Below are 13,919 nucleotides of genomic sequence, written 5' to 3' on the forward strand. Positions count from 1 at the left end.
GTAGGTTTTCCCTTTTATTTGGGGAGCGGAATGCCTATCTCACCCAGAAGAAAACCTATAAGCAGGTCTTCCCTTAACTTTTTTTGGAGGGATGCCTGCTATTTCACCCACAAGAAAACTTATAAGTAGATCTTCCCTTAACTTTTTGGGGGGCATGCCTTCTATCTCTCCCAGAAGGAAACCTATTTAGGTAGGTCTTCCCTTAACTAATGCCTTCTATCTCACCCTGAAGGGAACATATAAGTAGGTTTTTCCTTAACTTTTTTTGGGGGGATGCCTTCTCTCTCACCCAGAAAGAAACCTATTAAGTAGGTCTCCCCTTAACTTTTTGGAGGATGCCTTCTATCTCACCCAAAAGGAAACCTGTTAAAGTAGGTCTTCCCTTAACTTTTTTTTGGGGGGGATGCCTGCTACTTCACCCACAAGAAAACTTATAAGTAGATCTTAATTTTTTTTTGGGGGGGATGCCTTCTATCACACAGAAAGAAACCTATTAAGTAGGTCTTCCTTTAACTTTTTTGGGGGGATGCCTTCTATCTCACCCAAAAGGAAACCTGTTAAAGTAGGTCTTCCCTTAACTCTTTTTTTGGGGTGATGCATAAGTAAGTCTTCCCTTAACTTTTGGGGGGATGCCTATCTCTCCCAGAAGGAAACCTATAAGCAGGTCTTCCTTTAACCTTTTTTTTTTTTGGGGGGGGGGGAATGCCTTCTATTTCACCCAGAAGGAAACTTCTAAGTAGATCTTAATTTCGGAGAAGGTCTTATTTTGGGGGAAAATCCAGTTAAGAGCCTGCAAACTATAGAAGTGGGGTTGGGCATTCCACAAAATGGCGACGGGTTGGGCCAATGCATTTCCCCCTCAGGATCCTCACTGTCCCCCACGTTCTCTGGACCCCTAAAAACCCTCTATTGCTTTTTCCCCACCAGGGTGCCTCAGTTTCCCCTCCCCAAAAATGTGGGGACCTCTCCCATCCCTCAGGGACGGTTGCTGAGTCTCTCTTCCCTTCCTAGCCCCAAATTCCTCCCTCAGCCCTTCCAGCGCTGGGGGGTCCCACTGCCTCATAAAGTCTCTGCTCTGACGCTCCTTCATGACCCCAAAACACTCCCTGAACCCCCTTTACCCTCCTCCCTGACGAACCCTCAGCAAGCGCACCCTAAGTGAACTCTGCGCGCCTGAGGCCTGCACGCGTCACCTAGGCAACGGTGGGTGGGCGGGGCCTAAAAGGGCGCGAAAAACCCGCAGCGCAGGCGCAGTGGCGCTCTTTGCTCCTCGGCGCAGGCGCGTTTTCACGCCGCCGCGCCAAGCGTCCAGGTGAGCCCTCGCCCCAGAGCGCAGGCGCAGTGGAGTCATTGCGCCTCGGTGCGGTTGCAAGGGCGGGCTCACTCCGAGGCGCATGCGCAGTGGAAGTTACAGCCGCGGTGCAAGTTACTGGTGCGCCCTCGTTCTGTAGCGCAGGCGCAGTGACGTCCGCACTCCGCGGCGCATGCGCAGTATCGTTCTCACGCCGCAGAGCGAGTGTACCGGAGCGCCCTCGCTCTGCGGCGCAGGCGCAGTACAGTGGTTTTGGCTCCCTCGCGCAGGCGCATTAGGGTCCTAGACTCCGTTGCGCAGGCGCAGTAGCGCTTTTGGCTCTACGGCGCAGGCGCAGTGGCTCCTTGGTTTTGACGTGCATGCGCAGTGAGCCCTCGCACCGCCCTCCGGCTAAACGAAGGTCTCGCTCTGCCCGCACCCGGGGTCAAGAGGACCAAGAGGGCCGCCGAGTCTAGCCGGCGAGCTGGAGGGTTGCGGGGCAGCCGCTCCGAGGACGGCGTAGCAGGCCCGCGGGGTGCCCACCCTTCTATTCTAGAAGGACCCCCCAGACGCGGCCCGGAGACCCGCGAGTTGGACCCCCGGCGGGTGTCATGCCGCTTGGGCCCAGTAGGGGGCGCCCTCGGCCACCGCCTAGTGCTCGGGGGTGCTCCAGGATTTCGAGGCAGCCCGTGCTCCCCGCTGGGTCCGGAGGCAGAACCAGGGCTGGAGCACCCCTCCTTGCCCTCCCTGCAGGCCGCACTGGGGGCTCCTGGGCAGGCAGGGAAGAGCAGAACTGGAATCCAGGGCTCCTGCGGACTGGCTCGGGGTGGGACCCACCGCTCAGTTTTTGGGGGGGCCCAGGGGGCGGGGACTCCCTGGGGAAGGTGACCGGTTCTCTCTGCCTTAGAACAAAGGCTGATCTGGGAAGCATAGAGGCAGACCTGCCTGAGTGATGATAGGGGGTGCTTGGCTGGGTACCTGGAGCTCCCCAAAAAAGATTTTGGGGTGGGGTGATGAGCAGGCACCCTCAGTAGCGCCCTAACTGAAGACAAACAAAGCCAGCAGCAGCCAGCCTACTGATGTGATTGCATCTCCATGAGGAGCTACCCCGGATGGCATTTTGCTTTCTGGGGGGGCTTGCAGAAAGGAAGGGAGAAAAGAAAGCCAGAGAAAGAAACTCACTTTTTTCCCCCTTTTTCTTTTTTTCTTTTTTTTTTTTTTGGTTTTTGGGCCACACCCGGTGACGCTCAGGGGTTACTCCTGGCTATGCGCTCAGAAGTTGCTCCTGGCTTGGGGGACCATATGGGACGCCGGGGGGATCGAACCGCAGTCCGTCCAAGGCTAGCGCAGGCAAGGCAGGCACCTTACCTCTAGCGCCACCGCCCGGCCCCATCCCCCCCTTTTTCTGCATCACACACGCCCACCTTCATGGGTACCTCCAAAATTCTGCAAGGTGTCTCTCTGGGGGGCTTGCAGAAAGGATGGGAGAAAGAAAGCCAGAAAAAGAAACTCACTTTCACCCCTCTTTTTCTGCATCACACACACCCCACCTTCATGGAGCACACCCAGAATTCGGCAAGGTGTCTCTCTTTGGGGGGCTTGCAGAAAGAAAGGGAGAAAAGAAAGCCAGGAAAGAAACTCATTTTTTCCCTCTTTTTTTTTTTCGGGATCACTCACACACGTCATGGGGCACCCCAGAATTCTGCATGGTATCTCTCTTTGGGGGGCTTGCAGAAAGAAAGGGAGAAAAGAAAGCCAGAGAAAGAAACTTTTCCCCCTTTTTTTCTGCATCACACACACGCCTCATGAGGCACCCCCAGAATTCTGCAAGCTGTGTCTCTGGTACTCTTGGAAGGGCTGTGGAGGCAAGCAAGCCACACCTTCACCCAGCCCTCCCCTCAAGGCTTATCTTTTATCCCACCCACCCCTAGTTTTCATTTCCAAATTCCTGGCCCTGGCCTATAATACCCCCTACTACCTACCCTCCTCCCAATTATCTAACTAACGGTGTGTTTCTGGACCTTGGGGTGCAGGAAAAATAGAAGCTTGCAGAGCCCAAAATCCTAGGGCAAAGGTTCCAGGAGAGAGTTGGGGGTTAGAGGGGTTCTGCCACACCCAAAACTAGCTGCCGAGGAAGCAGGGCTAAAATGGAGCTTGGAAAAATAAAATAAGGGACGGAGGAGAGATAGCATGGAGGTAAGGCATTTATTTGCCTTGTATGCAGAAGGGTGGCAGTTCGAATTCCAGTATCCCATATGGCCCCCAAGTCTGCCAGAAGTGATTTCTGAGCCTAGAGCCAGAGAGTAACCCCTGAGCACTGCCGGGTGTGACCCCAAGACCAGAAAAAAATAAAAATAAAATGGAGCTTGGGCATGTTAGCTTGGAACCTAACCAGAAAGGCAGTGGGATGGATAAGAGGGGACTCCATTGGGCAAGGTCCCCCCAAGGAGAAGGCCCAGAGAAGGGAAAAAATGCAAGGGGAGCGAGGATGGGAGAGCCTTGAGAGGTTGTACAGACATACAAACAGCTCCTTGGGGAGAAAACACATAGTGCAGATCCCATCTTTTTTCTGACTGCCCCCCCTCCAACCAACCTGGTTGTGCCTCGGGATCCCAGCCCCCTGCATTATGCTAAATAGGTAATCAAACATCTCGCTTTGCTAATTACTGCTCAATCCGATTAAATACTGCTGAAGCTCATCAGAGAGATGGAAGCAGGGGGGAAAGGAGGAGAAGAGGGGGCGACCGCAGCTGTGACGGGGGGCTTTTCCGCAGGGGCTCTAGGGGACAGCTGAGATGAGAAACGGAGGGTGGCAAGATTGAGGACATCCCCAAAAGGGGCCAAGGAGTGAGTCTCCTCTAAGACCCCAGCTCCAAATCCTTCCTGCCTCGAACCCCCCTTTCTCCCTCTGCAGAGAACTTTTATTGCCCTCGGAACCCAGGCATCTGGCCATTCCCACAATTCACCCCTGTCCCAGATTTTTTTCCCCCTGTCCCAGATTTTAATAAGTTCTGTTCTCTCACTGTCAATATTTGATTTCTCAGAGCCATCTCCACGGAGAGAAGGGGGGCTCTTCCCTTGTTTCCCCCCTCCCCTTTACCTTGGCCCTCTTTTGCCCACCCCAGTCACTTTGTACCCCCCAACCTTCTCCGAACGAGCTGACTTAATGAAATGATATTAAAGTCTTAAAGCAACTCAGAAAGAATGGTTGTTATGGTGAAGGGAATGGGCAGGACGCCTGGGTCCCCTAGGGGAGCAAGGGCTAAGGAGGGGAAGAGTGAATTGGAGGCAAAGGTCTACAGGCCCCAATGGGGGAGCAGCAGATTGGGGGGTAAACTGGGGGCCATACTCTTGGATCTTGATGAGATGCAAAGGAGTGAGGTCTGGGGGGGCGAGGAGAGTGGAGAAAGGACAGTCAGGGGGGCCATGCATGCATGCTCTTGGCCTGTTGTCCAAAGCATCCATCTGGGATGCTGGGGGACAGGGCCTCTATGGAGCAGCTCCCCGCTGACTCTACTCTGAGGCCTGTCCCGTGAGAATTAGCAGAGATGTCTCCACCCGCCCTCAGCTTCTTTCCCCCACCAGGTGATTTGTAGCTGGTGCCCCCAAGATGTTCGACCAGGGGGTGTCATCCCATGACACAAAAACCTAAGGCCTTCCCGAAAAGGAGAGAACAGAGGCCCAGAGAAGCCAAGGGCCACCCACCGCGCCCCTGCTCCCCATCCCTGCTGGCTCACTCACTCCCCTGGGGACCCTGGCCCAGCCCCAGTCCCCTTGGGGTGGTGGGAATTGGAGGACATTTGGCTGGGGTGATTGATGAGGGAGGCGGGCGGCCACCAGGCAATGAGGCTGCTGTTTGCTGAGCACACAGATTCCTCCCCACTCACCAGCTGCTGCCCCCCGAGGCCGCTCCATCTCTGCACCAACTCCACCCGCCATTGGGGTTTTTTGAGAATCAGAACCCCAAATGCTTCTGTTTCCTGAAAAATTGCGGGGATCTGGGATCTTTTTCTCTCTCTCATCATGCTAGTTTTCTCACTGGCATTTATTCTACAGTCCTCTTCCTACCACCACGCACACCCAACTCTCATCCCAACTATCCAGCCCCTTACTTCAGTCCTGCCTGCAATGTTTCTACAGATCTTTCCTTGATGTGTGGATATGTAGGAGGATTCGTGGCAGACCTGAGGTGCTGAGGAGGGGACTCTGGTGCCAGGGATCAAAGCTGGAGTCCCTACATGCAAAGCCCTTTAAGCCATCTGCCTAGCTACCTACAGATCTTGCGTGAAATTCTCCCTGGATGATCTCCCTCCCATGATCTCCATTTAGAAATCTCCATTTTTCATTCTCACTGAAATTCAAGCCATGATGTTAACAGTTCCTAAGCAGGGACCAGAGAGAGAGCACAGTGGTAAGGCATTCGCCTTGCACGCAAGCAATCCAAGATGGACGGGGGTTTGAAGGCTTCCCATATGGTCCCCCAAGCCTGCCAGGAACAATTCCTGAGCACCACTAGGTGTGGCCCAAAAAAACAAAACAAAACAAAAGTTCCTAATCAGAAATTTCTACTACAACTTTCCTTTTTTTCTCCGTCCACTTGGATTACTTCAGGGCTCTGCTTAGGGACCATTACTGCCAGTGAGTGGTACATGAAGTGCAAAGCATGCAATGGAGCCCCAGTTGGATTCCTGACACCATTTACTGCACCCCACCACCCCCATAATGAAAAGATCTATAGGCAGGACCTATGTCATCCCCCTGGTCTTTATTCTTTCCTTTAAAATTTCCAATTGGGACCGAAGAGGTGGTGCGAGCCGTAAGGCATCACCGGGTGTGGCTGAAAAAAAAAAAAAAGTAAAATCTCCAACTTTATTTTGTTTGTGTTTTTGTTTGTTTGTTTTTGGGCCACACCAGGGCAGCCTTGTGCAAGGCAAATGCACCACTTTGCTACCTCTCAGGCACTAAACTCTCCAAAATATTAAGCTTGAGGAATATGCAGCAGTTAAGATGCAGGCCCTAGTTCAGTCCCTAGTACAACATGGCCCCACCTAGCCTCACTGAGTTGGCCCTGGAAATACCTGAGAAACACTGAGTGGCCTGGCCAATTCCACTGCATCCTCAAGCCTTTGCATTATTATTTTCTTTTATTTCTTTCTTTTATTCTTGGTTTTTGGGCCACACCTGGTGACGCTTAGGGGTTACTCCTGACTATGCACTCAGAAATCACTCCTGGTTTGGGGGACCATATGGGATGCCGGGGGATCAAATCACAGTCAGTCCTAGGCTAGCGTGTGCAAGGCAGATGCCTTACCACTCACGCCACCGTTCCAGCCCCAGGCCTTTGCATTTAACCCAGCCAGGTTGGCAGAAAGTCTCTAGTGGTGCCCTCCCACTTCACCAATCCCGTAACCTTGCGCATCTCACCAAAGAAAATTCCCAACAGGGTAGGATGAAACAGACAGTACCAGTGGATTGGGGTGTTTTGCTTGTGGCCAACCACAGTTTGATATGATTCTCTGAGCATTACTAAGTCATTCCTGAGCAAGGAATGAGCCCCTGAGTACCTCCAGATGTGACCCAAAAGCAAAACATAAGGCTGGAGCCATAGTACAGCGGGTAGGGCATTTTCTTGCACATGGCCAACCTGTGTTCAATCCCAAGCATCCCATATGGTTCCCTGAGCATAAAAAGCATAATTTCTTTTTTTTTTTTTTTTTTGGTTTTTGGGCCACACCCGGTGACGCTCAGGGGTTACTCCTGGCTATGCGCTCAGAAGTCGCTCCTGGCTTGGGGGACCATATGGAAAACCGGGGGATCGAACCGCGGTCCGTCCAAGGCTAGCGCAGGCAAGGCAGGCACCTTACCTCTAGCGCCACCGCCCGGCCCCAATTTCTTTTTTCTTTATGGGTCATACCCGGCAGCACTCAGTGACTACTCCTGGCAGGCTCAGGGGACCATATGGGATACTGGGGATTGAACCCGGGTCGGCCGCTTGCAAGGCAAAGGCCCTACCAGCTGTGCTATCATCACTCCAGCCCCAACAGGAGTCATTTCTGAGCAGCACAAAGCCAAGAATAACCCCTGCGCACCACTGGGTGTGGCCCAAAATCAAAACAAAAATAAAATACATACAGACGACATCCTTCAATGTAATGTATATCCCGTCTCTGTTTTAAATTATAGTCGCTGAGTGTCTTTCTGCAAAACAGCACCCAGTGTGGCTATGCTGTCAGAGTGTAGAGGCAGCGTTAGCCTCTGTAGTGCCTCTTTGGTTAGTAGTACCTCTGGAGTACCTCTTTAGCCTCTTTCTACTTCAACTGTCTCCCTGCTGTAGACTTTGGACTGACAGCTATCCCCAGAGCTCAGAGTATGAGCCTTTCCCTCCCTCAGCTTAAATTTTAGTTGAAGGGCTAGCGACGTCATACACTGGATTCGGAGCTTGCCTTGCACGTAGGAAACCTGGAGGAATTGGAGGGGAGGGAGATTTGATCTCCATATATGGCCCCAAAACAACATTTAGAACTAGAGAAATAGTACAGTGGATAAAGCATCTGACTAGCATGTGGCCAACTCCTAATCAAGCCCCTTAGGGTTCCCAAAGCCTGCTGGGGGACTAGAGTGATAGCATAGCAGGTAGGTCATTTGCCTTGCATGCAGCAAACTGGAGTCTGATCCTCTGCATTTCTTTCATATTGTCCCCTGAGTCCTGCACGGAGCAATTCCTGAGCACAGAGCAAGAAGTAACCCCTGAGCATCGCTAGATGTGGCACAAAGGGACAAACCAGACAACAAAAACCCTGTTGCTGGGAGTGATCACTGTTGTTGGTTTTGTTTGTTTGTTTGCTTAGTGGGCCACCCGTTGATGCTCAGGGATTACTCCTGGCTATGCGCTCAGAAATCGCTCCTGGCTTGGGGGACCCTATGGGAGGCCGGAGGATCGAACCATGGTCCATCCTGGGTCAGCCAAGTGCAAAGCAAACATCTTACGGCTTGTACCACTGCTCCAGCCCCTGGAGTGATCACTAAATACAAAACCAGAAGTAAGTCCTGAACATCACCAAGTGTAGCAGAGAGAGAGAGAAGAGAGAGAGAGAGAGAGAGAGAGAGAGAGAGAGAGAGAGAGAGAGAGAAGGAGGAAGGAGGGATTTGCTCTTCAAACCCATGTTCTCTCGTAAACACATTACTTGTCTATCTCTCTACATTTTTTGTTTCGTCCTTTTTTTTGGGGGTTGGTTTTTGGGTCACACCCAACAGTGCTCAGGGGTGACTCCTGGCTCTACGCTCAGAAATCACTCCTGGCAGGCTCAGGAGACCATGTGGGGTGCCGGGATTCAAACTACCTTTCTTCTGCATGCAAGGCAAACACCCTACCTCCATGCTATCTCTCCGGCTCTGCTCTACATTTTGTCTTGCTTAACTACTCTGGAGAATGGGGCCAGAGAGATAGCACAGCGCTGGGGCATTTGCCTTGCATGTGTCTGATCAGGAGGGACCTGGTTCGATTACTGGCATCCCATATGGTCCCCCAGCCTGCCCGGGATGTTTTCTTTTTTTTTTTTTTTTTGGTTTTTGGGCCACACCCGGCAGTGCTCAGGAGTTACTCCTGGCTGTCTGCTCAGAAATAGCTCCTGGCAGGCACAGGGGACCATATGGGACACCAGGATTCTAACCAACCACCTTTGGTCCTGGATCGGCTGCTTACAAGGCAAGCTTCGCTGTGCTATCTCTCCGGGCCCACAGCCAGTATCTCTTGAATGCAGAGTTGTCTTTGAGCTGAATACAGTTGTCTTTGAGCACCACCGGTTGCAACCCCCCCAAAAAAATGTCAATAAAATCTATCTCTTGGGGCCGGAGAGATAGCACGGAGGTAAGGCTTTTCGCCTTGCATGAAGATGAATGGTGGTTCAAATCCCCGCATCTCATTTGGTCTCCGGGCCTGCCTGGAGCGATTGATTTCTGAGCGTAGAGCCAGGAGGAACTCCTAGTGCTGCCGGGTGTGATCCATAAACCAAAAAAAAGGGAAAAAAAGAAGCTATCTCTTGAAAAACTTAGGGGGCTGAAGAATTAGTGGATATGGTGGGTGGGGCACTTGCCTTGCACTTAGCAGATATGGCTTCAATCCCTGACACCGCATATGGTCTGAGTCCCACCAGCAATCCGTGAAAGCAGAGCCCAGAGAAAACCCTGAGCATCTCTGGGTGTGGCCAAACATTTCTTTATGTGGAGGAAAACCACTCACATAAGCAGAAGAAACAAAAAAGAATATGAAAGACCGATCTCTTTTCTCAATGTGGCTTCTAAACCAGGACCTAGTGATGACAGAAAAGGACTAGATATATCAAATGTGTTTGTGGGGAGCCGGAGAGATAGCACAGCGATAAGGCGTTTGCCTTGCACGCAGAAGGATGGTGGTTCGAATCCCAGCATCCCATATGGTCCCCAGAGCCTGCCAGGAGTAACCTCTGAAGGTTGCAGGGTGTGGCCCGGAAAATTAAATAAATAAATAAATAAATAAATAAATAAATAAATAAATAAATAAATAAATAAATAAATAAAATGTATTTGTGGTTATGATGTCCTTCTCTTCCCTGTGTTATGAACTTGCAGTTCCCTCTGGTCTGCCCTTCCACTTTCCCACCATTCATCCTTTACACATTATTCTTTTGTTTGTTTTGTTTTTTTGGTTTTGGGTCATACCCGGCAGCGCTCAGGGGTTTCTCCTGGCTCTACGCTCAGAAATCGCTCCTGGCAGGCTCAGGGAACCATATAGGATGCCTGGATTAGAACCACCATCCTTCTGCACGCAAGGCAAATGCCCTCCATGCTATCTCTCCGGCCCCCTTTACTCATTATTCTAACTACAGGTCAAATATATCTTGAGAGAGATCTACCTGACCTCCCAATCACGAGCATTTTCCTGATACTCTTTGTTTGTTTGTTTTGGTTTTTGGGCCACACCCGACGGTGCTCAGGGGTTACTCCTGGATGTCTGCTCAGAAATAGCTCCTGGCAGGCACGGGGGACCATATGGGACACCGGGATTCGAACCAAACACATTTGATCCTGGATCGGCTGCTTGCAAGGCAAACGCTGCTGTGCTATCTCTCCGGGCCCGAGAATCACTTCTTTTTTTTTTTTTTTTGTGGTTTTTGGGTCACACCCGGCAGTGCTCAGGGGTTATTCCTGGCTCCAGGCTCAGAAATTGCTCCTGGCAGGCACGGGAGGACCATATATGGGACGCCGGGATTCGAACCGATGACCTCCTGCATGAGAGGCAAACGCCTTACCTCCATGCTATCTCTCCGGCCCCGAGAATCACTTCTTATAGGAACAGTGGCCCCTATAGGGTTCTGGGGATGAAACTTGGGTCACCCATACCTGATGCACCATCTCCTTGACACCTCTATTTTGTTCACAATCATTCATCGCTACTAAAGTTTCATGTGTTGTTTCCTACCAAAATGGGATTTTCATTAAAACAAGGACACTTGCACACCACACTCTTGATTTCTGAAACTGTACCTAGAACAAAATAGACAAATCCTTTATTTTTTTGGAGGGGAGGGAGTTTGGGCCACACCCAGTGACACTCAGGGGTTACTCCTGGCTATGTGCTCAGAAATTGCTGCTGACTTGGGGGACCATATGGGACGCTGGGGGATCGAACCGAGGTCCGTCCTAAGTTAGCCACGTGCAAGGCAAATGCCCTACCACTTGTGCTGTCCTTCCGGCCCCTTCTTATATTTTTTTTCAGTGCAGAGGATAGAATTTAGGGCCTTATAGTTGAGGCTCAACCACTGTTACATCCCCACAAAAGCTGACCTTTTCTTGGAGGGAGGGCAGCGCTCAGGGGTTCCTCTTGGCTCTATGCTCAGAAACCGGTCCTAGCAGGCTCGGGGAACCATATGGGATACCGGGATTCGAACCACCATCCTTCTGCATGCAAGGCAAACGCCCTATCTCCATGCTATCTCTCTGGCCCCAAAAGCTGACATTTTTGTTTGGGGGGGCCATACCCAGCCATGCTCAAGGTTTACTCTGGTTTTGCACTCAGGGCTCAGAGGACTCCTGGCAGGCAGTCTCTATTTAATATGATGCTGAATAAGTGAATAAACGAACACCCCTTGGGGCCGGAGAGATAGCACAGTAGTAGGGCGTTTGCCTTGTATGCAGCCGATTCAGGATGGATAGAGGTTCAAGTCCCAGCATCCCATATGGTCCCCTGAACCTGCCAGGAGTGATTTCGGAGCAAAGAGCCAAGAGTAACCCCCGAGCACCATGGGGTGTGACCAAAGACAAACAAACAAACACCCCTTTAATCATTTTATTGAAGCTGCTGCTACAGGAGCGTGTGGTATTGTCACCAAAAAGTGAATAGGGTGACCTGTGTCATTCTGTGTGCAAGTGGCTGACACTTTCAAAGAATTCAAACAGGGACCATGGGCAGAAGTATAGTACAGCAGGAAAGGAGCTTGTCTTGCCTGAAGCTGACCTGGGTTCAATCCCCAAGCACAGGCAGAAATGATTCCTGAGTTCAGAGCCAGGAGCAAACCCTGAGCATCATCAGGTGACACAAAAACAAACAGAAAAACAGGGCTGAAGAACTAGTATAGCTGGTAAGGCACTTGCTTTACACAAGTCCAACCTGAATTTGATCCCCAGCATCACACACACCCCAGAGTGATTCCTGAATGCAAAGCCAGGGGTAATCCTTGAGCATCACTGGATGTGATTAATACACACACACACACACACACACACACACACAAATCAAAGAGATAAGAGATGGCTCAAAGGACCAAGAACACGCTTTGCATGCCGGAGGTCTGGGCTTGATCTCTGGCACCTCGTGATTCTCCAAACACTGACCCTAAGCACAGAGCTGAGGCGAGAGCAGCCCAGTAACTGCTAGGTGTGGCCCCCAAATCAGAATCAATAGCTCAGACAATACCCAGATCCTAACATGTAAGAGGCTGTAGGGGTAGGTCTAGTTAGTGTGGTGAGGGAGGGTCGGTCTAGAGATGCCAGTTTTGGGGTGGGGGGCTATCCCCGGGGTGCTGTGCAGAATGTGCCATTCGTTCCCCTCTCCAGCTGTGCATCTGTCCCCAGGTGTCTTCCTGTCTCTCAGCATGTTTTGATGTCTTGGCTGCTCTGCTGAGATGTTTGTCTGTCATGGAGGCTATTTATCCCCTTCTCTTCCCTCCAGCCTCCACCTGTGTTTCTGGATGCATGTGCGAGTGGGGGGGGGTCCTTCTCAGTTCCCTTGCCCCCCTCTCTTACACAGCCCTGCCCCGTCTAGGACCCCCTCCCTCCTCAGTGGGCTTGTTGCTGGGCTCTGGGTTGCCATAGAGACGGTTGCCAAGTCCCTGAGGCTGATAGCCAGCAATGGGGCTGTCGGCTCCATCCACGCGGGAGTCTGAGGGGGGCTTCCCATTGTGTGGAGAAGGGGACGTTGTTATGCCAACCAACCCCCACTAAGGGGCAGGGACCAGCCCTTCCAGCCCCCTCCAGCCTCCCCACCTCGGGCAGCTCCCTAGGAGGGCTCTAAGGCAGGAGTGAATTCCACACAGCCCAGCACCTGGGCTGCCAGCTCCCAAGTCCCCTCCAAGCTGGTCTCTCCGAACCCAGGAATCCTGCTGGGACGAGGGAGTGGCAGGCGTTCCCCCAGACACAAGAGGGGCAGGGAGACCCTTTGACCTCCAAGCAGATGGGAGACAGCAGGAGGGGACCTCAAGTTAGGGGCAGGAGGTTGTGATCCCCCTGATCGCCTCCAGGGATGCTCCTAAAAGCTGTTTTTGTAAGCTGGCGAAGAGGGCACATTCTAGGGGACTGGACACCTGGGCTTTTAGGGAGGAGGGAATGCCCTGCCCTGGGTTGAGTTGACACAGGAGCCAGAGAAAAAGCAGCTCCAGGCCCAGGACTTGCTTCTAAGCAGCCACACTCCTCCCCAGTCAGAGGAGTTCTAGGCCGGAGAGGTAGGGAACAGACTTTGTTCCTGACTGCGACTTCCCTCGTCTCTGCTTAGCAATAACCACTCACACCAAGTGAGAATGTTCTCTCTCTCTCTCTCTCTCTCTCTCTCTCTCTCTCTCTCTCTCTCTCTCTCTCTCACACTCACTCACACACACACACACAAGTGCGCACCACTCAGAATGGCCTGTCAACTCCCTCACCCTCTAGGAGTTGGCTTCTCACCTAGCCCATTGTTTTATTTCCTTTCCTTTTCATGCTGCCCATATCTCCCCCTCCGGCTCACGGCTCACCCTTCTCTCTACCTACTTCCCTTAGTTTCATATAAGTCAACCCTCAGCTTAAAAGTTGTTCTAACCGGGCCCGGAGAGATAGCACAGCGGCGTTTGCCTTGCAAGCAGCCGATCCAGGACCAAAGGTGGTTGGTTCGAATCCCGGCGTCCCATATGGTCCCCCGTGCCTGCCAGGAGCTATTTCTGAGCAGACAGCCAGGAGTGACCCCTGAGCACCGCAGGGTGTGGCCCAAAAACCAAAAAAAAAAATGTTGTTCTAACCGATGGGGCTGGAGAGATAGCATGGAGGTTGGGCATTTGCCTTGTTGCATGCAGAAGGGCGGTGGTTCAAGTCCCGGCATCCCATATGGTCCCCAGAGCCTGCC

The sequence above is a fragment of the Suncus etruscus genome, chromosome 20 (genome assembly GCF_024139225.1).
Source record: "Suncus etruscus isolate mSunEtr1 chromosome 20, mSunEtr1.pri.cur, whole genome shotgun sequence".
NCBI lineage: Eukaryota > Metazoa > Chordata > Mammalia > Eulipotyphla > Soricidae > Suncus > Suncus etruscus.